The 25,889-nt window shown below is 40.0% G+C and overlaps 1 pseudogene; it reads left to right on the top strand.

Annotated features, from left to right (window-relative positions):
- The first annotated feature begins 1,237 nt into the window (after window positions 1-1,237).
- LOC124141601 lies at window positions 1,238-23,509 on the top strand (annotated as a pseudogene).
- Window positions 23,510-25,889: the final 2,380 nt, after the last annotated feature.

Below are 25,889 nucleotides of genomic sequence, written 5' to 3'. Positions count from 1 at the left end.
TCACACACAACCACATGTCTATAGTCACACACAATGACACGCAGACACACAAGCACATACATGTAGCTACACAAATTCACATTGTCAACCACAGTGACACATGTACATAGTAACACACATTCATACATGTACATAGCAACACACATGCACATATGTACATAGGCACACACAATCACACACAGTCACACCTGTACATCGTTACACACACTCAAACACGGTCACGTGTTCTTTGCTACACACAATCACACACCGTCACATGTGCATAGTCACAAAATCACACACATTCACATGTCCATTGTCACACATAATCACACACAGTGAACCATGTACACAGCTACACACAGTCACGCATGTAAAGTCTCACATTTATCATACCTCCTTGTCAGAATGATGATATCTGATTGGTCCACGTGATCTTGATAAAATACTGTGTCTCCCGCATTGGAAGGGGAATAAATTTCTCCGCGAGGAAATACATCTCTGTTTTCCCCGTCATGAGCAAGTCAGGTTGCACGTGGATTTCTAAGAGGCAGAATAAATCCCTTATACCCCGGTTTAAAGCAAAAAGGGTGCACGCTCAATGGAAGTTACGTCACATAGCGCAAGTTAACCTCAGCTCAATCTTTCAATTTTGTTTGAAGCATTTTTCAATGTCATATCAAAACATGTCGGTAAGATAAATACGTTGTAGCAGGATCACTCGGGGTACACAGGGGTACACCTCCGATTCGTGCTATAAAACCTAACACGACGCATAAAATCCTATGTACCCCGAGTGATCCTGCTACAACTTATAATATATGACCTGAAGTCACAGTTATAAAATAGACATTCATTTCATCGGTGCAAGTCCTTTTCAAGGTAAAATACAGCTTATAAACCAAATTTAACCGCATGTCTTTATCACCGGAATTTATTTATGATAACGGTACTCATATCCTGCAGCATTTCTGATGCCTTTCATCCTCGCTGATAACATTGCTTATTGTGTTCACTACATGTACTTATCTATATATCAGTACAGGTTAATATCCTCACCATATCATTATGGCGAGAAAGTTTATTAAAAAAATAATTTGATGCTTTCAAAAATAGCTAGCGTATTAGCATGCTATGCGTTTCCTGTATAGTGAGAGGTCTAATGTGCCGATATGAGAGATGCCATAGAATAGCTAGATATTGTCGATAACAACATTCGTATATAAGGCGAGTAATATCGAGACACATTATAGGAGGGAATATCCAGGTGATGGCGATGTCAAAGAGGTAGGTCTCCAAGACATGGTGTTGTTTGTATTAACATTATTTTATATGTTTCAGACTCAAGGATGACATATCACTATTGCGTTATGCTGTCTGTGTAAAGGATATGGAACCATTATTGATTGTATCAATTCTTTACTATTTCTTAACGGGTTGTTTGTTGTATGTCGCAAGATTATGTAAGTAATTATTAGTGAATAGTCAACACTAGCAAGTAGAGGATTAATTGTTTATGTAATTATATTAATTGTTTATGTATATATATATTTGTGTAAGTATAAGCGTTGTGATAATAAGTAGGTACATGTATAAGCCGCTTCGGACACGCAGTATCCAAGTTCATTAATGTATCTCGTATCTAAATTTAAAGTCTTTGACGTACAGATGAACTTTGTGATAGCTGTCCCTTCAGCTAGAATGTACACAATGTATTTGCTTTCCCATTGATTACGTGGTTGCTTTCCACTCTAAGGTTGAGTGTTGAGTGTGCCCCTGACACTGCATAGTTGCTCTGATAGTGTAGCTTCACTAAGAATATATCGTTGTCCATACCTTCCAGTACCACGTGGGCCCTTGGCGCTGTACTGTGTATTGCTGTTTTACATCTCGCCTATTCTCACGAACTATCGCGAGATGTCCCGTTAAAGGTGAGAACGATTCTGAAATCTGGATGTGTTGAACTGCACTTTGAATAGCTCTTTGATTAGTTTGTCAAGGACCTAACCCCATGAATGACATAACATGGCGGGGCGGGGGGGGGGGGGGGGGGGCAGTAGCTGAGAAACATCAATATTTTGTCAACACGTATTGTTTGTACTTTCACTGTTGCTGCTAGTCTTCCATAATCATGTTTCCTATCATCTCCTAATTTGCTGAGTAAAGGACAGAGCATCCTATATATCATTCCGAAACGCTGAACACACTATCGGAACATAAATAACCGTTTAGTCTCCTATATAATGTGTAATGACATATAAGCTTTAATTTATTACAGAGTAATGCACAATGCTTTAGTAAGCGTGCATAATAACGGCAGCGTGTCAATAACGGCAGCTTGTAGACTCCTGATCTAAAATTACCATAAGTATGTGACCCGCAGGGATTACGGGTAAGACGATTGGTCCCTAGCAACCTTTGCTTGTCGAAAGAGGCGATCAAATGGGTCGGGTGGTCAGGCATCATTATTGTGTCCTTTTTGTGTAGGTCAATGTCAATAAGTGGACTGTCTGGTACAGCGTTGGATCTTTACAGACCACCGTCATTAACTGGAATATTGCTGCGTGTGGTGGTACACAACAAACCAAACAAATAATTGTCATGTACGTACACTGTATATTCAGCTCCGTGAAGTAGTCGACACTGGCGAGAATGACACTGGTGGTGAGAATGACGATGGCTGTGACGGGGGTCCTGTCGGTGATGGAGGGAGTGATGATGATGATGATGGTGACGAAGATGTTGATGACTCACATGTTGTAAACCACAGTGGCGTTCCTCATGTATACCAGACGCCAGAGGTCTGTATAAAATCAGTTTATGACGTGTCAACTCATTACAAATACAAGAAGGGTCATGACATCCGCTCTTGGTCGATTTGTTAGGACGCGGTAGTTACAGCTTTGAATTATGACTTGATTAATTAGGAATGGATACAGTTAGATTCACTGCGAAGAGGTTCATTACAGATTCGTTCAACAAAACCCGGTTCATTGTGGCTCGAATAAGTTGACAAGGTCAGATTACTACGACGTCTCGTTACATTACGATTCTATTACAATGACGTTATTTATTTGGGTTTCTTTAATTGTGTAAATCTTGGTTTGTTCAGGCGCAGGCTCAAAGGGTTCGGTTCTTTATGATTTCGTATATTCAATTTCGTTTGAAAATGATTCAGCATATTACAACTCTGTCCATGGCAGGTACTGAACTCTGTTCACTTTGGGTTGGCTCATTAACACTGAGTTAACTACGTTTATGGTTACGTCAATTACATCGTGTTTAATGACGACTTGACTATTGTACTTTAATGTGTCCTGTGTTCAAGGGTTCGGGGTCAAAGGCCTGGTTAAATAACTCAAGAATTAACTAAATGTGACGTGTCGCTTGGTACGAATGGTAGAGGAGGACACGAGTTTCTTCAGGTGCACATCGGGTGTCATCACTGATTTCGTATGACCCATTCATAAAACATAAAATACGGATCATTAATCCCAGAGATAGCAATGATCATGAAAAGTTCATCACTGTTAATTCAGTGTTAGCTGATAACCACGACATTGAATATATTTCATCAAGTATAGCGAATCAATAACTATGTATAGTAATTAATTCAGCGTCTGCAACAAAGTTTGTTCACTCTGCTCAAACTTTCCCTGATTCCTCTCGGTGAATCTCAATGATGAAGACTCGAGAGAAGACGCAGCATTTACATATACGTATTTGTCAAAATAACGACACCCAGTAACTTCAAGAAGAATAAAAGATCATTATTTCTTACAATGAATAATACCTTAGCTTTACTGTACCAATGTAGAACATATTGAGACATAGAGAACCTGTACTCTAGGCTGCCGACGTCCACAAGACCAGCTATGAACAAGAGATGCAGGCGGAACAGAGGGAGAAGGAACTCCGTCAGCGGATCAAGGAGTACCAGGCGCAGAACCCTGGAGCACCACCGCCAGATATGACCACCATAGATGTGAGAAACATTATGTTTATACAGTGAGACTGTGTTAACTCGAAGCAAACTACTCGATATGAGGTTTGAGAAGATTAAACGTCAGTGTCCTCTGAGAATCTTAATCTGCTACACTGGAACTACTGGTGACGCCATCATTCTTCTTTCATAGGTTGAACGAGATTTTACGTTAGCTACATTAACAGTGATGATTCTACATTTCTAAATGTACATGTATATTCTAGCATTCATTCATGTTGTAGTCGGACTCAATCCAGGAGGGAAGCCAGAGTACAAGGAAGCGTTTTGTTGTAGGGTCGTCGAAGAAGCGTTGGACCAAGGGTGTGGTCCCATACATATTCACTGCAGATATCAGTGAGTTGTTAGCCATCTAGATGAATATTATAGTCGTTTTCAGTCACGAGGGTAATAATCCATGATTCCAACATGTGTTGATGTAATAGATATATTTGGTGATTTGATAACGAAGTGACCGTAGATGATGACGTCACATTATTCATGGCATTCAAGAATGTCTCAGATGACCTTTAATAACAGATGAATAATGTCTACACATTTATTTATCCGGTTGTAAGTGTTTGACATCTGTAAAACATATGTATTTACCAATTTAGCAATTTAGCAATTGGTTAGAACAACTATTGTTCGTTCTAAAGAGCACAGTGCATGATTTCAGGCCTAAATCCTTTAGGCTGTGCACACTGGTCGTATGTTCACATATCTTTTATAAAGATGTGGGGCTCCAGCTATGCAGTGATATACGTATGTTGTAAGCATAGTCTTCTTGATAATTCAATCACACTTTGATCTTGGAGCTGTCATTATGACTGCATGGAAACCAACTTAATTCATAAGAACAACTAGAGTTCGCACTGAATGATTTCAGCATTATTTCAGCCTATATCCTTTATGCTGTCCATACTGATCTTATGTTCACATAACTTGTATAAAGATTTTGGGCTCCAGCTTTGCAGTGATAGCATAGTCTTCTTGTCAATTCAATCACACTTTGGTCTGAAAGCTGTCATTATGACTGCATGGAAACCAACTTAATGTGTTACTTATTGATACATGTAATAGTTAGTTTTATCATTGAAACACAGGCATGTTTTTTGGGACAATATTAGAAAAGTATGTAGATTGTACTTCAAATGGTATCACCTCATACAAAAACGATGTATTCATCCATTTCGAAATGATTGACATCTGGTTAACGTATGTATGTATCAATTTAACAATTTAGTAATTTATAAGGACAACTATAGTTCGCACTGAAGAGCACCATGCATGATTTCAGCCTATATCCTTTATGCTGTCCATACTGATCGTATGTTCACATAACTTGTATAAAGATTTTGGGCTCCAGCTATGCAGTGATAGCATAGTCCCCTGTCAATTCAATCACACTTTGGTCTGAAAGCTGTCATTATGACTGTACGGAAACCAACTTAATACATGTATGTTACTTATTGATTCATGTAAACGTGTGTAGATTGTACCTCACATGGTATCACCTCAGACAGTAACGATATGAAATCAACAATAAAAACCTTTCAAATACTAATTAAACGTATTTTAGGAACACGATATTGCGTATGGTAAACTTAGAATATTTTGTCATATCTGTAAATCTTGAAATTACTGCGAGCATGAATTAAATGCGAAAATGTGAGTGGTTTTTGTTCGCATTAATGAAACATCGCAAATTGTAACTAATTACACAGCAGCGAGCAAAGGACACGAGATTCAAGTGGCGATGACCCGGATCGAGAAGTACACGTGCATCCGATTTGTCCCTTGGAATGACGGTACAGCCAGAGCCACATACGGTCTCGATCATGATGGATATGTAAAGTTTGTGTCAAGAAACGGGTAAGGACTTTATTTATAATGACTCATGTGGATATTGCCATTTATTGTATATTATGGTCACGTGACCAGTTGCACGTGAAAAACAACTTTTGCCACTATAGTGCTGTGCACATGATTTTGATCTATTCACCTGCACAAAAACGGGTGTTATCTGAAGACAATACGTGGCCATTACTGTTTAAATACACAATAAGGGCCCACAATGATAACTCGTCAAAATGTTAAAATTTTAGGATTGTGAAGTTTTTAAATTGGTTCAGTATAGATCGATGAAAACTATTTCTTGCACTTCGTCCTGAGAAATACATCGTTGCTATGGAATTGCATCACAATGCTTTGCAGACTGACCATTGTGACATCATTGGTTACCATCACTCATGGCTCTGGTACTGAAGCTGGTAGCAGTAATTTTTACATTTACGACACTGCTTATTATTGTTTACAAACTGAAACAAATTCGAAGTATAATTAATAATCGTTGATAAAAGTGGAAAAACACCCAAGCAAGCCTCGGATTTTTTCCAATTTTATCAACTCGTGTTGATATTTTTTATATCAAAAGACACGGGTGAGGTGAGGTATATGGTTACGTTCATACATTTCTCTACATGGTCACAGGTGGTCAAGTCCTCTAAGCCGTCGCAAATCGCTTTGCAAAGTTGCGTCCCATCATCTGTTATAGTGGGTTCGAATCACAGAATCGCCCTATTATGTTGTTCAGTTCGTCAGCACCATACGCCTGCTGGTAGGTCTCAGCCAAAGAGGTAAACGTCTCACACCTGCATGACGTCGTCAAGGTGACACGTCTTGATAGACCCGAAATTATGTTCAAAGCGGCGTTACCCTTACTGACTCGCATTGTCTCTTCCCTGCAGATGTTGGGCTGTACAGGGGAACAGTCGAAATAAGAAAGGACAAAGTGTATCTTGCTGCAACCGGGTGAGTTTGTTTGTTGTTTAACACCGCTTTCAGCAATATTCAAGCTAGTTGACGACGGTCTGTAAGTAAAGTACGATCAATTTAGAGCATTCAGCCAGTCAGTACTTACCTGTAGGTTATGCGATATCTATGTTATCACTTCAAGTCAGAACATGAAGAAAAACGAAAAACTTTGGAAATGACAGCCCTACAGAGACACTTCACAGAAGTCAACCTATTTTGCTGATATAAGGTTCTAAATTTTGTAAACAATAGGTGAAGTCGTATCATATTGTTCTGTAATGTGCCGTCATAGCTCTTCACCTGACCAACAAGGATCACGAATGGCAATTAATGAACATTTGCAGATATCGGACAGTTATCAGACACTCAATCTTGATATGCATAGTGGTATTATTTCAATGAAAGGATTCACGTGACGTTGAAATCTCTTTCGGTTGTAATTATTAAAAGTACTCTATACGATGTTTGAAATTTGGGTTTGGTTTGGTGACGAGGTTTAACAACCTCCGGGCGTGTGTGTGTGTGTGTGTGTGTGTGTGTGTGTGTGTGTGTGTGTGTGTGTGTGTGTGTGTCTGTGTCTGTGTCTGTGTGTGTGTGTGTGTGTGTGTGTGTGTGTGTGTGTGTGTGTGTGTGTGTGTGTGCGTGCATGTATGCACGTGTGCGTGCTTACATACGTATGTGTGCGTGTGAGTGCGTGTGTGGCTACTTGTTATTGTCCCGATTGAGGCCAGAGCAAAGATTCTCCGAACGTACGATCTCCAGGAAGACGTTGTAACCACTACACCACGGGACGGGTTTTAAATAGACTCTACGATGTAACATGTAATATGACCATTTAAACAATCCTCGACTTTCGGTATTAAGTGTTCTATTCCATACGATATTTACGAGATATCAGACGGGTAAAAAGTGCAATGTTGATTGAGCTTTCCGTTTCCAAATATTGAAGGGACCCTGTACACACGAGCTTGGCCATGTTCTTGGAGTGTATCATGAGCATCAAAATCCGGAAAGTTTCGGCTGGATTCGAGTCAACTGGGAGAACATCCTACTCAGTGAGTTTCCTTGACTTACAACCTCTCAAAATGTGGCAAATGTGTGTGATATGTTATTTGTTGATTCGAGGGACTGTTTTCCACGGGAACTCACACATGTATGAAGACTTACGCCTTTTATCCACTGGACAATGGGTGAGTGAATACAAGGGACAAAAGCTTTTTTCATAATCATAAAGTTTACTGAGACATCACCTTATACTCGCTGATACATCACATTATGCCCGCCGATACATCACCTTATGCCCGCTAATACATCACCTTATGTACGCTAATACATCACCTTATGTCCGCTGATACATCACCTTATACCCGCATTACATCACCTTATGTCCGTAGAGACATCACCTTATAACCGCCGATACATCACTTTTGCCCATAGAGACATCACCTTATACCCGCTGATACATCACCTTATACCCGCTGAGATGTTACCTTATACCTACATGTTAATTATATGGTGTCTTCCAGATAAACAGAAGTGGTACACCATCAAATCACCCAAGAACGTAATCACCTACGGCTACGACATCTCTTCAATTATGCACTACAGTGACGGGGTGAGTGAAGACATATGCCTGTATATGAACACTGCCTATTCCTCGACCTGTTGGCGTAAATTATGACCCTTCTCCATGTTGATGTAAATTACGACCCTATTCAATGTTGTTGTAAACCATTGCCTGTCTCTATGTGTCGATGTAACCCATGGTCCTTCTCTATGTTGATGTAAACCATGGTCCTTCGCTATGTTGATGTAAACCATGGCCCTTCTCTATGTTGATGTAAACCATGGTCCTTCTCTATGTTGATGTAAACCATGGCCCTTATCTGACAGTAATGGGAGGCACAGTTGGCCCAGCCGTCTAAGAAGCCACAATAAGTAAACTTCTATCCGTCAGACGTGCTGGGATGCCATGTTCTTGGGTTCGAATGCACCAAAGTGGTAAACGTCTAGTACATGTACCTGCATCAATTCCGGCTTTCCTCCCATATAAACCATGACCCTCATCAGACAGTAACAAACTTTTATCCCCTAAGACGTACTGGGAAGTCGTGTTCTTGGTTCAAAATTGTAAACGTCTAATTCCTGCACGAATTCCGTCTTCCGTCCCATATCATGAGTCCAACTACAACTTAAATGATCTCCAAAGTGGCTTTAAACGAAACACACTCACTATTTTAGTTATGTTATCTCGCAGACAGATCATGATAAACATTTTTTTGTATCTCAATCCATTAATACTTTCCTGAACTTTATGGGGAGCGTTTTAATCGCACCACACCGACTTACCCCGCTTTATAATACATGACCAGCCCATGAGTATCATTCTTTGGTCTTGTACGTCATTATTTGTCTACAGGCCTTCAACAGTAATGGCGGGAAGACGTTCACGCTTCTGTTTCCTGAACTGAGAATGGGTTCAAACTACTTCTACCAGTTCCAAGAGATGGTTGAATCACATGGCTGTAAAGGTGAGGTGTTAGGTCTTTTTCTGAATGACGACAGTCACTTGATCATTTCCATAGATGGAAAATAACCCGATTCAATAAATATAACTACTACCCACTAGTTTTATATCTCACCCCACGGGAACTCATCCTTGACCTCCCTGTGTCATGTCTCCGTTCTGTTGTGATAAATACCCTCGACCATTCGCTGCAACAGCTTGGAACCGATTCGAATGACGAATGCTAAATATAGCCGCCCAAACAAACTACACTGTTGAGCGAGATAACGTCTGTGCTATGTTAGAGATAGACTGGAGATGGTGATGCCACTTCTGGAAAGAAATCAGAGAGGCGAATGGGTTGATGGTATTATCTTAATTAATATATAATACCCTGGATAAACATGACCTCCAAAATATTCCTCATAGTTTGGTACTCTGTCATTTTTGCCATTTCCACTTTTCGGGTACGTTAAACAGGTAATAATTACTAATGCACTCAACCTTACCTAATCCCGGTATAAGCTGTCTGACAATTGGTCCGTCTGAAAATCGGGCCGTCTGACGATTGGAGCGTCTGTCAAATGGGAGGTGTCCCTAGAGGATGGAACCCAAGTCCGAATCTGTCAAAAGCCCTTACTGACGACTCAATTCGATTGGGTGGTCAGGCTCGGTGAGATGATGGATTGCCTGTCATGGTATCCCGACGCTGTGACCATTGCTCTTTATATCAATCACTGGTTTGTCTGGTTAATATTGTTTACACGTCACCGTCATATAGATTGGCTACTGTGGCGTAGGTTAAACAGCACACAACACACAGGACATTACTGTGACCCCATTAAGCCAGGATTTATTATTACCAGTGACATCGTACAGATTAACACACTTTTCCTGATTGAGAAATGTCACTTTATGAGCACATGTGAACGTCCATAGGAGTAATTATGCGAGCAAAGATCTTGGATAACGAGTTTTCAATGTTTCACTGATTGTTTTCAGCTTTAAGGTGTCCTGACTTCACCATGGAGTGCGAGAACGAGGGTTACGTGACCGTCATCAACGACCAGTGTTCCTGTATGTGCCCCTACTGGCTGCACCACTACCGTCACCCAGGGTAGGCAATCACGGTTGTTGAGGATGACATGCAGACATGAGTGAATAATGCAGAGATTGAGAATTTCAGTTTAAGTGGTATCCCATTTTCGATGAAAAGCTAGACTTTGCAATAAGTGGCATGATACAGTCTACGAATTATACGGGCCACCATGACCTGTTCGCTTGATAAAGTGATGACTGCCAGCTTACCCGAGCCGAGTTCCGCTTTAAATCTGCTTTAATGTGCATAAAACGTCATTTGGATGTCCAAAAGAGACTTATGTGTCAATACGTGATTAAATATCATATCCGGAGAGAATATGGGATTCGAACCCTGGAACCGGTTGACAGAAGTACGTTTTTTCCTTGTTTAGCGACACTGTGTTGCTATCACTTTGTAGCTCGGGCTTGTCACTGCTACGTGAAGCGTGAACGTAAAATTTAAAGGCCAATGGTATTGTTTTGAAGATGTAATTAGCCTGGATATATTATGTTCATCCGTTTGACAGGGTTGCGAAGCGAACGCTGTTTAAATATAGTTCCCAAATTTCGTTTTCAGATGGAAAGCATTACATAGAAAAACAGTTCTAAAAGCGAACACATGAACTGAATGGGAAAATGTCACTGTGTCATTTTTTTAAACATCTACATATATATTTTATACAGTCAAACACTTGTTGTGTCAAAGTTGCAGGAACTTACATGTATACTTTGAATTATCCGAAGTTTGACACAACCGGAAAATAACTTGGCATACATCTACCGATTTACATAAAGAATGAATAACAAAAGATATGCCACAAAGAAACAACGGGAAATTGAAATAAATTGCCAACATTACACTTATTATTCCTCATAATGTATTATGTAAATTATGGTGATAGTGATGTATTTTCTCAGCAACAACAACTGACTCTTGGGCTGGAAATTTCGCCATGCTGGCACCGACTGACGGTTGCCCTGGTGACGTATTCAGCGAGGGGGAGGTAACCCACTGGAGTAGAGGAGGGTCATCGGAGTCCTCCAGTTTCCATCTCAAGGGGAACTACAACTCAGAGAGCACGAACATGCATTTCTGTGTGATAGAAAATAACACCAACTCGACCACATGGCCGGAAGGCAGATACTGCATACACCGGGCTGGAGGGCAATGTCCCAGCGGTAAGTATCATGATTTCAGTGCGACTGAGTGAGTGAGTGAGTGAGAAAGAGTTTAAGCCTATTGTATCCATATTCCAGCAATATCATGACGATAGAAACCAGAAATGGGCTCCACACAATTGTACCATGTAGGGAATCGAAACCGGACCTTCGTCGTCTCGAGCGAACGTTTTTATCCACCAAGCTACAAATCTACCCCACTGACCCTAGTCGATGGGAACAGAGTGGCTACAATGAGTCATGTACACCGACTGTACACATCGCTGTCTGTTAGGTCCAGGTATCAAATGCGAAATCCGTCGTCAAGGAATTACTGGAAGCCCAACAACATTTGAACACACGGCAGATCTTTGAACCCATAAGACATACCTTTGTGTGTACAGATGCTCATTCCTACGGATTTACACGATCTATGTTCTGTGTACTTACCTAGTTTCGTGTATTATTGCACTTTAATATGCAGCCGTGACTGTATCATATTCACTATATACACTGTTAGCTATTGTTTGATTTAATTATAGCTCACCACACGCGGTTCTTGACGAAATGTGCACAGTAATATATCTTATGAATTGTGAAGTGATATCCTCCGTTAATGCGGCTTCAGGCTTGACTTTGTCGCTGGTTGGTTCAGTGTGTCTGAAGTGTACATTACTAACACCACGCTGACCAACTCTGTTGATGTGGTTCGCAGGTTTCGAGGAAGGGTATGTCCAGTTTGACGATGTGATCCGGTCAGCTGAGAAGAACAACAGCAACACTGGTACCATCCCCGATGGTGTCTACAGCAAAGACACCCTCTATTACTTCTGTTGCCGTGACGACGGGTTTAGGAGCGAGCCAATGGAGATACCCAACAAACATCCCCTGGTTCTGTATCGATACAACGATAACTGTCAGGAAGTCAAAGGTAGAACTGAGTTATTTGTAATGCTGTATTGCCTCACTGCAAATATTCGAGGGTCGTGTATTCGCCCATTTTTGTTGTTGTTGATGATTCCACATCACACCCGTCCTTCTGTGTTGCACCAAAGTTATGAACCTCTTTTCTCTTCTTTGACCATATCTCCACCTGAAATAAGCGGCCTTTACCCCCAATCATAACAGTATTATCCTATATATGTACATGTAGTGATCTGAGGTTTAATGGACCAGTTACTCACTTTATACGTTATAAAAGGCCTAGAAGTAAATAAAAACTTAGTTTGAAACTCTTCCATTCGGGTACCAAACTGTATCTGCTGATCCAGGTTCAAATGTTAGATTCACAAAGATTTATGACTGGTATGAAGTGAGGCTTGTAAGTCAATCACAGCGCTGTGCTTATTTCAATGTTTGTTTCAGGTATGATCCATGTGTCAGAATACTACGTCTTCAAGAACTACAATGGTGACGACGCCAATGTCACATCCTCTGGTGCCGTCCCAAAGTACTGGAAAGGCGGTGATCAGAGATATTACACCTACTTCTGCTATTACAGACCAGTAACCATGGGTAAAAATCCTAAAAATTCATTTATAGCCAATGTCTTTTAGGTACAGACTGGTTTCTCCTGAATAATAAGTATGTCCCCGAGTAACAATTTCTTCCCCGAAAATCAAGTATTTCTCTTGATCAACCAATATTTCACTAAGAAACAAGTGTTTCACCTGAGTAACAAAGCCAAGTGTCATTTGTACTGTTTAAAACGGCATTAAATCAACACTTCACAGTTCCATCACTAACTCATTAAACATCACTGTTCCTTTAGACTGTGGCGGCGTCTATGAGCTGAACGACGACAATCCGTCTGTGACCATTGTGTCCCCCAACTACCCTAACCTGTACGCATCTAACACGGAGTGTAACTGGCTCATCAAGGTACGCCAAGGCTAAGGGAAACCACACTTTCATGGAGGGTGACAAGCTCAAACAAAATAAATGATAAAGTAACGGTATTGTTCTTTATTTATGATGCATGTTGGATTGATTCTACCACACAGTCCACTTTTGTTTCATGATGATGTTCATAAATGTTTGAAGATTTCATCTTACTACATGGCAATCACTAACCAAACTTCAATTTCATTTCAAGGCCCCGAAAAACACCACAATTCTGGTGAACTTCGATACCTTGGACATTGAGCAGAGTGGAACTACATGTAAAGACAGCCTGGAAGTCCGACACAGCCGTATTGGCCAGAACGGCATCAAGTAGGTACACTCTGAACAATCTAACTATGGCTTGTATCCAAAGACAAAGTCAGGTCAAGGGTATTTATTGCTTGTAAGGCCTCCAGCCCATATACAAAGGTGTTACATATAAGTAGTTTTACATATTTGGATATATACTCATGTTTAACAATTTATTTCTGAAGGAAATTGCATTTTTAAAATATATCGCCAGTTTTAATCCAAACACACCAAATGGATTAAGGTGTCGCAATGCTCTGTACACAGATGCGCCCCTTTGCCGTGCCAGAATATGTAGGACCTTTGTTCAAATCCGATGTTCAACCAAATGAGTGTCGTTGGTCTGTCCAAACCATACCTGTGTACCATACCAAAGTGGTACATTCTTACGACCTGTGTGATCTCGAGATTTCCTCCGACATCAAGAGGTCAGGCTTTGATATAACTGGGATACAAATCAATGTTTCACTCCTTCAGGTACTGTGGAGAGGATATGAAGGAGAGTATTCGAAGCATTTACAACATGATCTCCATGACCTTCAGAAGCAACAGTCAGAATAACAAGAAAGGATTCAATCTTACAGCTTCATACATAAATCGTAAGCCTGAATAGTTTCTTATTATATATCCCATAACAACACAATATTCGCAGACATGTTCTATGGTCCACTGTGGGTGTACTAATGATGGCCCAGTCGTCTGACTATGGGTCGCACAGTCAGTGTGGTTGGTTTGGTTCGAATCCGAGATGATGAACTTTATTTTGTCAGCATAAAAGTCTGCTTATTTCACAAGCGACTCAGTTTATTCCTTCCAAATAATAATATGAAACTCGGCAATATTACTGAAATGCTTTTCAACGCGACGTAAAAACCTTTACCCACACACAAACATAATGTTAGTAAGATTGTCCAAGAACGAACTTTCCACCTTTTGATCTTGGTGCTAAAGTAACTCGGGCCAATACAGCATTGGGCATTTACGGTACCGGGCAACTAACAGAAGAGTTCACGTTACTATTGTTCTCCCTCAGCCGAGGACCACTGCTATGATATGGCGGACTACGGGCGTACGTACCGAGGCCAGGTCAACTTCACCCGAGACATGCAGCCGTGTCTCCCATGGGCAGAGGTGCCAAGCTGTCCATACCACGCCCTTGATACACGGTATGGACCCCAGTGTACACGCACAGTGCTTAGCTGACACCGTGATTGAAAATTCTATCTTAACGCCGACTTATAGGAATAACGTTGCTCAAACTCAAAGCGGGTTTATGATGCTTAAAATTATTGACATTAGCTGTAAATGACCTATAACTATACAGCAAAGTTTTAAGGAGATAAATTTTTGTTTTTGAGAAAGGTTTCATAAAGAGCAGGGGATCGGGTCACTTCCAAGGATTAAATCACTCTAGGGAGAGATTTCGTTCTAGGATAACATCACTACCCTTTGGATCAAAACACTCCGATTCCTCCTACGTTTCTAATGCTTGATATTGCACCCCCACCTTTACTATATAGTATATAACCTTAAGTATTTATATCTTAATATTCAACTAAATCAAAATTCAGAGTAACACCAACTGCTAGGAAAAACGAAGGTTATTAAAATGTATGTAATCCATATGTCAGTATATTTTCAATTAGTCATAACTCCCTTTTCTCATAATTATTTTGATGTAATAAGCAATAGTTAACTGAATTATTTGTCCCTTGCCTTATACCCTATGTTAGAAGTATATCAGCCCAAGCAGATCATTTAAGAATAAATTGTTAGAAGTTTAATTTCTGTACCAACATGTCAATGTATTAAAATGAAATACACAACGTTATTGACACCGCATTTAACAAAATCATGTTTGTGGCACAAATATATCTGCACATCTCAAAACAATGTGCTTGTTCGACTTCTTGTAATCCTGCCATGGTGTGGTATGATTTGTGAGAGGTTTATATTACATCTAAAATTTGGCACAGGCATCGAAGAGAAAATTATAACAATGGCTTGTGATTTTACAACAAGCAAATGTGTTTTTTAACATATGAAGTCACTTTAAAACAGGATCTCCCACTTATTTAAGATCATTAGGAGGTAACTGTATTTTTCTCAAATGTGCAAGACTGTAATTTATTGTCTTTTATTTGTTTAACTGTTAACTACTGTATTGAAAGTAGAGTGTTACCATGACAATGGCAATATATGTCTAGCTAAGCAAATCTTCTTATATTTAGGTATATGTGTAAATATTTTAGATGGGTTATGATTTACATATTTCCAAAGAATGCAACTTTAATGTGATTTAATTAAATATATATATGGTAAATATGGATTAACGAAAATAAGTTATTAAGTACAACGTCATTGCTTATATTATTTTCAAATAATGTGCATTTTGCATTTCTGGGGAGAATCATTTGATCCTCAGGGGGATTGATTGTATCATGAAGAGAGAGTTTTGATCCTCAGAGAGGAGTGACTTGATCCAAGGACGGAATCACTCCAGAGAGAACTTTATGAGGAGTGTTTTAAGCCTACCACACCGGCTTGGCCGCATGTTTCAGAAACACGATATCAGATTATGCTTAAAACGAACGGTTGACATTCTGGTGTAAATGAAGTCGAATAGTGCTGACTGTGACGTTAAACAACAATAAACGATGAATGTGGCATGCATTCGATATTAATAGCGACTTGTGGTTATATAAACACATCACTCCTGTGTAGCTCTCTTTTGTGTGTAGCCCAATGTTGTAGGTTTAGCCTTTCGTTGTAGGTGTTGCCTTTCTTTTGTTGTATGTGTAGCCATGTGTTGTATTTGTAGCCCAATGTTGTATTTGTAGTTATATCGACGACGGTCTGGATGGAAACTTCTGTCGAAATCCAGGAAGCGGACTGAGACCATGGTGCTATACTGGGGTCGATGCCAAGAAGGGTTGTGTCAGAAACTACTGTGATGTGTGCCTGAAAGGTACCTGTTTTAAATGACGTTCCAATATTATCATTCAATGATTATGTTAACGTTGCTGCATCGCACTGTGTGGTAAACAAAGACTTGACCTTAAAGCATCAACAGAAACATTTGTATTTCTAGATGTTTCATAAAAAAATGGAACATTGCTGAAGAGAATGCATCTAAAATCTATTGCAGATAAAAATAAAGTGTCTATCCTTCCATTTCGTTTTGTATGTGTCCATCCCTCCTTAAACAAAACATAAACTTTATATTTCCTTTGTCACAGTCTTGGACGAAAATGCTAAAAATGTTTTAGTTATATTAGTTAATAAACTTAATCTTAAATCTCTGACAGAGAACAGATATGACCACTTTGATGACTGTGAAGATATCAAAACGAACGACAACTTCTGCTCGGGGGACCCACAAGCCTTTAAAGGATGCGCACTGACATGTTCAGATGTGCTTCCCTCTGTCCCACAACCAACACAAGGTATCGTGACACAAAATGTCCAATGTTGTAAAAAGATCTTAACACGATTGTAAAACTTAATTAATAGAACTACAAAAATGTGACTGCTTTAGATAAATAAATAGAAGAAGATAGTAGGTCTGGAGTCACTGTTGTGATTATCAGGTCCTGTCATTATCCGGTAGATTATTACGCTTTACATATCTGTGCTTAATCAAATATTGCTAGGCACTTACTTTTCCTGACACAAGAAAATATATTTTCAGCTTTCTCGCAAATAACCTGTGTCTCTCCGACTATCCCGTCGGATGGGGTGCAGGTGACCCCGACTAAGACATCCTACAAGCTGGGTGATACGGTGCAGGTCCGGTGTTCCGTGTCAAACGAAACCGTGAAGGGCACCTGTCTGACGGATGGCAGCTGGTCCCTTGGGAACTATATATGTGGAGGTATGCAAAAATTCAACCAAAATGCATTTCAGTGCGATTTAGAGCAACATTCATATATTTCCTGAATGGCTCCTCTTTCTGAGAGTGGTGCCCTTGTTATAGCTGATACAACTTCATGTCTATGTAGGGCGGTCGGGTAGCCTAGTGGTAAAGCGTTCGCTCGTCACGCCGAAGACCCAGGTTCGATTCCCGACATGGGTACAATGTGTGGAGCCCATTTCTGGTACCCCCCGCCGTGATATTGCTGGAATATTGCTAAACGCGGCGTAAAACAATACTCACTCACTCACTCACTCACTCACTCACACAGGTCTATGTACTGGATTAAGGAAACTTTCTACGTCATCTTTCTTGTAAGGGAAAAAGTATTGTTCTTGTTACGCGTTAACTGCAATTGTACAGATGACATTGCAGTTATGCTATATTTGTACATAATGTTGGATTTAAAACAAATGATCAACGCATGCGCTGTAAGTGCTGCGCCGTATGCATATTCCAAATAAATTATGAATGCTGTGCTCAGTATTTGTCCGTCCACTAGCGTTTCCGTTTAAGGCATTTCTATTATGGTATTCCTGCCAACAGCCACACAAAATGAATCTACTGTTAGTTCACCCTCTATATATCCACACAGAAACCTCCACAAACACCTGGATCTATTCCCGTTGTTCTTGCTAAAACATTACCCACTTTTGCTTTTCATTATATGCTACTCAGCTTAACAGACTAATCAAATTGCAAGTTAAAAACCAACCTCGATGTTGTGTTGTCAGTAGGAACAACATGGCGGTCAGTATCATTGATGACGAAAGAGTTTGTGAGACATTCATCAATGAAAAAATGACTAACACGCAAAAGGAAGCCTTTAAAAATCTTTTCGATCATCATTAAAACTGACGTTTCATTGGTCAGTAAAATGTTAATCAAGGCGGGTAATTTGATATCGCAAGAACCATGAGAATGGATCCTGGGGTCAGTGTAAGTGGAATATCCGTGAAGCCTATTTCTGATGAAACCGCCATAATAGTGCTGGAATATTGCTGAGAGTGGCGAAAGACAACATCCACTCACTCAAGCACTCACTCAAGCACTCACTCACTCTTATTCAGTCTGTCCCGATGGTTGGAATGCACACGACGGTTACTGCTTCAAGTACTTCACGGAGAATCTGAAGTACGATCAAGCTACGGCCCGATGTGGAGAGTTCGGGAGTATCTTGGCTCCTACAAAGAACGCTGAAGAAATGAACTATGTGCTTTCACTCAGGTGAAAATTTACGGAAGCATGATAGTCTTTATTCACATATACATATTTATTTGAACGTTTACATTAACTTTTGTTTACACTATTTGTTGTAGCAAAATATATCATATTAATACAATCGATGATGAACAGAAGAAATTATGAATTTTTCGAGGTTATTATACCCTAACTTCTGTGACACATCCATGTACACAATCTCACGGTCCTGTTGTACAGAACGTATTTGAAGAAGATCTGGCTTGGTGCTGATGACAAGCAGACAGAGGGCGTGTGGGTGTGGCAGGATGGTACCAACGTCACGTGGTCCAACTGGAAGGCTAGTAAGGAGATTATGTTGTTTGGAAACTACTTCATTTGTTAATTATGCAGATACTTCTAAGATCTAGTTACCTATAAAGAGTTATTGAATTGATGTGAATCAATTACCCTGGTTGCAATAGAGAAGACCATTCGTTTAATATTCTGGATACAGGGAGTGAGAGGCATTGGGATTTTCCCGAAACAATGAATTGCAGAGAAAAAATTTAAAACACAAATTTACCTTTTAAATGTTTGTCGAACACGTTCGATGACCTTTCTTGAATACAAATGTGTTTTGAGAGAAAATACAACAATAAGCCATAGAAATGGTCTGAGATAGCCAACATTTCCCCGATCATGATTTAATGTGGGTCAGCACCCCACATTTTTCTGGCACCTGCGCCATAATGACTGGTACGCCATGGTATAGTGTTCGATATATGCGTTGAACCAAGGTCAGATTTGACTATTTAGTGAGTGTTCTGTATTTAGAGCAGCCTGACAACTGGAACAACGAAGACTGTGCCGTTATCGACAGAGAGGACGCCTTGAGTTTGTGGAATGATGTCTACTGTACTTGGTACAATTACCATAACTTCGTGTGTCGGAAGAAACGTGAAGGTAACTAGTGGTGTCTCCATGGTTCAATCAACGCAGTACATGTACCTGAGAGAATGTGTAGGGAGAAACGTGTAGGAAACTAGTGGTGTCTCCATGGTTCAATCCACGCAGTAAATGTACCTGAGAGAATGTGTAGGGAGAAACGTGTAGGAATCTAGTGGTGTCTCCATGGTTCAATCAACGCAGTAAATGTACCTGAGAGAATGTGTAGGGAGAAACGTGTAGGTAACTAGTGGTGTCTTCGTCGTTCGATCCATGCAGTAAATGTACCTGAGAGAGTGTGTAGGGAGAAACGTGTAGGTAACTAGTGGTGTCTCCATGGTTCAATCCATGCAGTAAATGTACCTGAGAGAATGTGTAGGGAGAAACGTGTAGGTAACTAGTGATGTCTCCATGGTTCAATCCATGCAGTAAATGTACCCCCGAGATTGTGAATGAATGAATTTCAGCGCCACAGCCTGTGGCATTCGAGCTTTGTCACGGCTGTTGATATGTCCAGACGTATGACTGAGTAGGAGTAACGATTTAAGCTAAACGGTTGCGATGGCAAGCAGTGAACCAAGTCACAGACCACAAACTTCCCCAGTTAGTCGCGTATTACAAGCAATGCCCGAGAAGGAGCAAAAGGCCTAGAAACTGTACACAGAGTATGACGTGTCGCAAAGTTTCTCCCGAACGTTTGCGGTGTATCGGTTGATATTCTAAAATTATTTGATTGAAAATAAATGTTCAATGTGTATGTTATTTTACCAGAGTCAACGACATGCATGGACCGTAAAGACGACTGTGTTGACCTCTTCAACAACGATCCCCGGATTTGCAAGCAGCACCCTGACTTCGTCAGTCAGGAATGCCCTTTCACTTGCGGCTTGTGTGGGGACGTCACAGGTAAGATACATGTGCCTAAAGGTACTTAACACAGCAGCAAATAGCAATCAGGCCGTATCCCATAGGGAAGGGGCCCACATATCAACATGTTAAAATGCTGAGCCATCTCATTTACTTAACATCGCATCTTTAAGGGGTAACTAAGGAAGTCGTTCAAGTGCAAGTTGTTGTCTGCCAAGACAAAAACATATTATGTTTAGCTGCAACAGTTTTTTGTTACATGGTTAAGTGTAGTAATAGTTAAGAAGAACTGCAGTCATTGATAAATAACTCGTTCAACAGAGGGTAGTGTAAATTCTGGCGGTTGACAGGAACCAATTCTTGGGTAATTTATGTGATGTTTCTTATTTTTCTCCACATGTTCTCGTGGTATAATCATTCTTCGGACCTAGTTGAAGCCAACTGCACACAATTGCTTTTCATTTATGTTTTGTAGATATTGTGATTGTTATTAGATGAAAACACATTCTACAGGGTTATGTTTCGTTTATTTGTCTGGACTTATTCGTAGACGCTACCTGTACTCCGACTTCGGCAAACAACGCTGGTGTCACAACAGAAATGGGGCAAACTATGACACGAGGCGAAACTATCTCCTACGCATGCACATCCGGATACGTGCTGACGGAGGGAAACTTACACCGAGGATGTCAGTCGAAAGGACAATTGACAGGCAACGCTCCAGTGTGCAAAGGTACAATGGTCGGTTTGAATGTGTGCGCTCATTTATAGTTCTTTACGATAGGGGTCACTTCGTTGCTTCAATTTCAGTGAAGCATTCGTATTTCCATTCCCGACGAGAAAGAAACAAGTTTTGCATCCAATCATCATATCACTGTTGTTGAGGTTATTGTGGGCCTACAGTTACGTGTTCCTATCATTTCATGCATATGGCTTAAACATCTGATTTCACGAAAATAAATAATTATCCATTGAAATCCATCTGTATGGGTATGTGAGTTTGGTTTAACGCCGCAACTAGCAGTAATCCAGTTATATCACGGCGTGTCAGCTTAACTTTGCTCGACAGCTCGAAGTGAGACAATGTCTCAAACGTTTACCACTTTGGTAAAATCCAGAGCACAGATATGTTGTTGACACACCTGAAACATAATCAGGGCGAATCGGGATTCGAACCCACGACCATAGGTTGTTGACGTTTCCAAGGGACGTAACTCTTAACGCAGAAGTGCAGTGCCTGAAACGACTGTGCCACACCAGAGCGCTCCTTCTCCCTCAACCACCCATTCCCTACACACGTGTATTGTGCTGACAGGGAGAGGTGCAGAATGGACGTGGGTCCTAGCAACTTCATTGGTAAAGTTTCATCCGGAGCTGAAGCATTGTGAATGACATTTATGTTGCAGACATTAATGACATAGAGACGCCTAGTAACGATGTAGAACTCAAATCCCGGAAAACAGTTGGGTCGAACAAGAGGACCTACATTGGCAACGTCACGGAATTTATCATCCCGAAGGCAGGGGAGATAACCCAGTGGAACTTTTACTCCAAATATGCCGGTGATATAGCTCTTCAAGTGTACAGACCCACAGGAGAAGAATTCAAGTAAATAAGTTTTATCACATCCCCCTGATAATGAAAACTATCGGATATTTGAAAATATATTCTTTATCCTTAAAGGTACCACCGTACCAGTAACTATTGCCAGAACACCCTGACGGACTAACGTCCTATTGGGCCAGTGATCTAGTTCTTCAGACTGCTAGGAGAAGAATTTACGAGTATGGGTTTAATCACATCCTGTAAATAACGAAAACAATAAGATATTTGAAGATTAGTAAGTTATTTTAGTTATCTTATTGCTTTAATCTTAACTTTAAAGGTACCAGTTTATTGGCCAGAACGCCCTCAGGAGTCGTGACGAACGTGTTCAATACGCTAAAATTGTTACTGGAGAGAGGATACAGGTAGCAAGTGGTGACATTATCGGCGTCTACTATGGTTACTCACGAGGTGGCCTTCCTTATGACTACTGTGACAACTCGAAGGGGTTGTCGTTCAAGACGTCGACCAGTTACAAAAACAGCGCTTTGTTCAAAATAGGGGGCAACTATACCTTCAGCAGCGGCTCAGCGAGATGCAGAGTGTTCTCTGTCACGGCGATCGTGGGCCCGGTGAGTGAGAGAACAAATGACTTACCACATTAGTGAGTGAGGGTTTCGGGCTTACCACCGCTTGGACATGCTAACTTAATGTGGTAGGAAAACCCACACATTTGCAGGTTGTAGAAACGTTATACTTTGCTGAAACCAAAGCGCATGGGTAAACTTAATGTGGGAGAATTGAGAAAAATTGAGACCCAATAACCAAATGTCGATATAGTGTGAGGAGACTACGTCATTACCCAGTGTTCTGATGGGCCTATGAACTAATGAAACTCACCAATGTATTACTAATCGTTTTCTAACGTTAGGGTATTTACTTTCAGGTCTATCAATGGAAAAGTCTATAATGTGTCAAACAAGAGATGAATGTGCATTCTATTTAACAAACTTGAACACCAAAAGAATGAAGCACATATATAATAATCGGGTTCGCATGAAAAGCTACTTATTGTGTCCCTCCTGAGACCAAACAATTAAACGACAACATGCCTTCCTTTAAACGCCTTCCAAGCAATGATCATGTTTCCTCCAATGTTTGGTCCTCTCACATGAAGTTGTTTTGTGTATTTCGTTTTAATCAATTGTTCCAAATTGGTTTTTTTTGTTATTTATTTATTCATTTATTTATTGTGTTTCAGGTACAAGCCTGAAGATCAGGAGTCAGTCAGATACCATGAGAGTTGTGTAAAAAGTAAATAAAACCAAATGGAAGCACTATTTGTCTGCTTTGTTTCATCATATATCAACTTGCACCAATCAATGTATACTCAGCGTCATTATCGGGGTCACACAGATACTAAGATATAAAGTATTCAAAAAACGTCACATGTTCAACATCAAATAGTGCCGATCAGATTTAAGTGTTTCTGATGGTCGTGGACCATTTATCATAAAAGTATCCAATTAATGTGGCATAGGCATCTTCAACTGTTAATCATCATCTTGTTAACATAGTCAGACCTATTGACGCTTGTTGGCGTATGTTCATGTCTGACACCCTGCATAATTTAGTCACCCTTCAATAATGACGCTGAGTACATGTTGATTATATACGCTGGAGTATTTTGCGCATAAAAGTAATAAGTTTAGAAACAACGAACATATAATACATATCCATCACATAAGCACCGTACCAAAGGCAAATAGAAATTGATCAGCACAGTGGCATGTGACACCAACTGGGCTTCCCTTCTGTTTCTTTGTAACATGAATTTCTGAATTTGTGCTGGGATTGGAAAAGTCAATCATGGTAAGATGGCAAGTATTTTAACAGGAGCGTGAGGTATATCGATGATCTGATAACACCTTCAATACTGGTCAAATAGCCAATTCTTTTTCAATTATTTATCCACCTGAATATGATAATAAAGGAACAAGTGAGACCGCCTCGTCTCTTTCTCATTTAGATCTATGCATATTGATTCAGATTGACTGAAGGTTTTCCACAAATTTATGTGACAAGAGGAATAACATCCAAGTTACCAACAGTCAACTTTCCATTTATTTCGATCAATATTCTAGCAGCCCAAGCCTTTGCTGTCCACATTTCACAACTTTGAAAGGTACGAACGAGCTTGCCTTTTCTTCGAGGATTTCATACGACTCTTGTTCAAGGGTTATAATTAAGTACAACATTCAAAGACTTATAATTACTGAAGCTTTCAAATTGATTTAATTGTAGAGACCAGTTGGAGGACATTTCCAAATAAGACGTATCAATGACACAGTTTTGAATGATATCAAAAGCTTAAGATAAACTATTTGGCCAAACTCACTTGTTTTGATTTTGCCAACCCAAGCTCGAAGACCAGTTCATTTGCATAAAGACAGATCAGCCAGAAGTGGGAGCACACGCGTCTTATCATCGTCTTCCATGTAAATGCAGATATTATCAATCAGCAAGTCCATCTTTTTATATATTGTTTTACCAGTAAATTTCAGATGGCTTGTGCTTTCATCTTTTACCAATTATCCTGAACCTCTGAAGATAGAGATTTTACCATATTTAGTGACAAAAGCCCCATGGATAAAGGAATGAAGTTTTCCCTTAAGTTTGAAATGTGGGAAAGTAGTGTACTAAGTTAAAACATCAAATGTTTTGCCATTTGCGGTTTGGGGTTCTTTTCTGAGATTTCAAAAGTTCAAGCAAATGCTTTGAGTTTTTGAAAAAGCAAATAGTATTAATTCCACCTGTCTCCTATGGAAACAATTAAGGAATGTTTAGGATAGTTGTGCTATTTTGTCAGTATGCCAGACCAGCGAACCGTCGTGAAACCAGCCTACTTCCGTCAATACTTCTCTTAGCAGAAAAAAAGATAAATTCAGAAAATGTCTTGCCTGGCAACGGAAAAGAATCTATACCGAAACGTCACCTTCACAGTAATTTGAAGTTCTTATCCATAAAGTGTGTCAACTTTGTCATCCGTCAACTTCTAAGTAATGCTTATCAAACAATTCGGGTCCAGTTTGTCGCTCATTATGTAGCTTTTGTTGAGTAATTACGAATATCAAATACATGTTTTGATACTTGTGTTGAATTTTTATCATGACTGAGTCATACGAAAGCGAACCCATTTAACGTGCATGTACCGATATATATTGTCCAATTACACTTGTATACTCAACATCTAAAGAATTTCACAGTACCTTATTATTGAACACCTTTAACATTTTGAAATTCAACAAATAGTTGTTAGCTTATTGTATATATTAAACAGATTCATAATTTGCTCACTGGCGTGGATTTCTTGTATGCATGATATTGCACATTTCAACCCCCAAATCTGCTAACACTTGTCTATTCTCAAACGGGTACGTTAGTGAGTGAGTTCATAATGCCAAAAAGTTACAACATTCAAGGTTGCAGCAAAGCGTTTTAAAGGTTTTGTGGTGACATGTAGAAGACATTTCCAAATTTTCCACATTACGATGAGTGAAAACAGTTATGTCCGATGCGATTCGCTATTTTGATATGTTCCTGTGTTCTTTCTTGCTTGTGCACGTGTTTGTGACTGGTGCCACTCGGTGGGGCAGGATACGATCACCTTTTCGCGAACACTTGATTTCCTCACTGTTTGATAGTGATTCATAAACACATGC

The sequence above is a fragment of the Haliotis rufescens genome, unplaced genomic scaffold, assembly GCF_023055435.1.
Source record: "Haliotis rufescens isolate VD_foot unplaced genomic scaffold, xgHalRufe1.0.p SCAF_46, whole genome shotgun sequence".
NCBI classification, from domain to species: domain Eukaryota; kingdom Metazoa; phylum Mollusca; class Gastropoda; order Lepetellida; family Haliotidae; genus Haliotis; species Haliotis rufescens.
The sequence above is the reverse complement of the archived record's forward strand: the minus strand, read 5'-3'. Positions and strand labels throughout refer to the sequence as shown.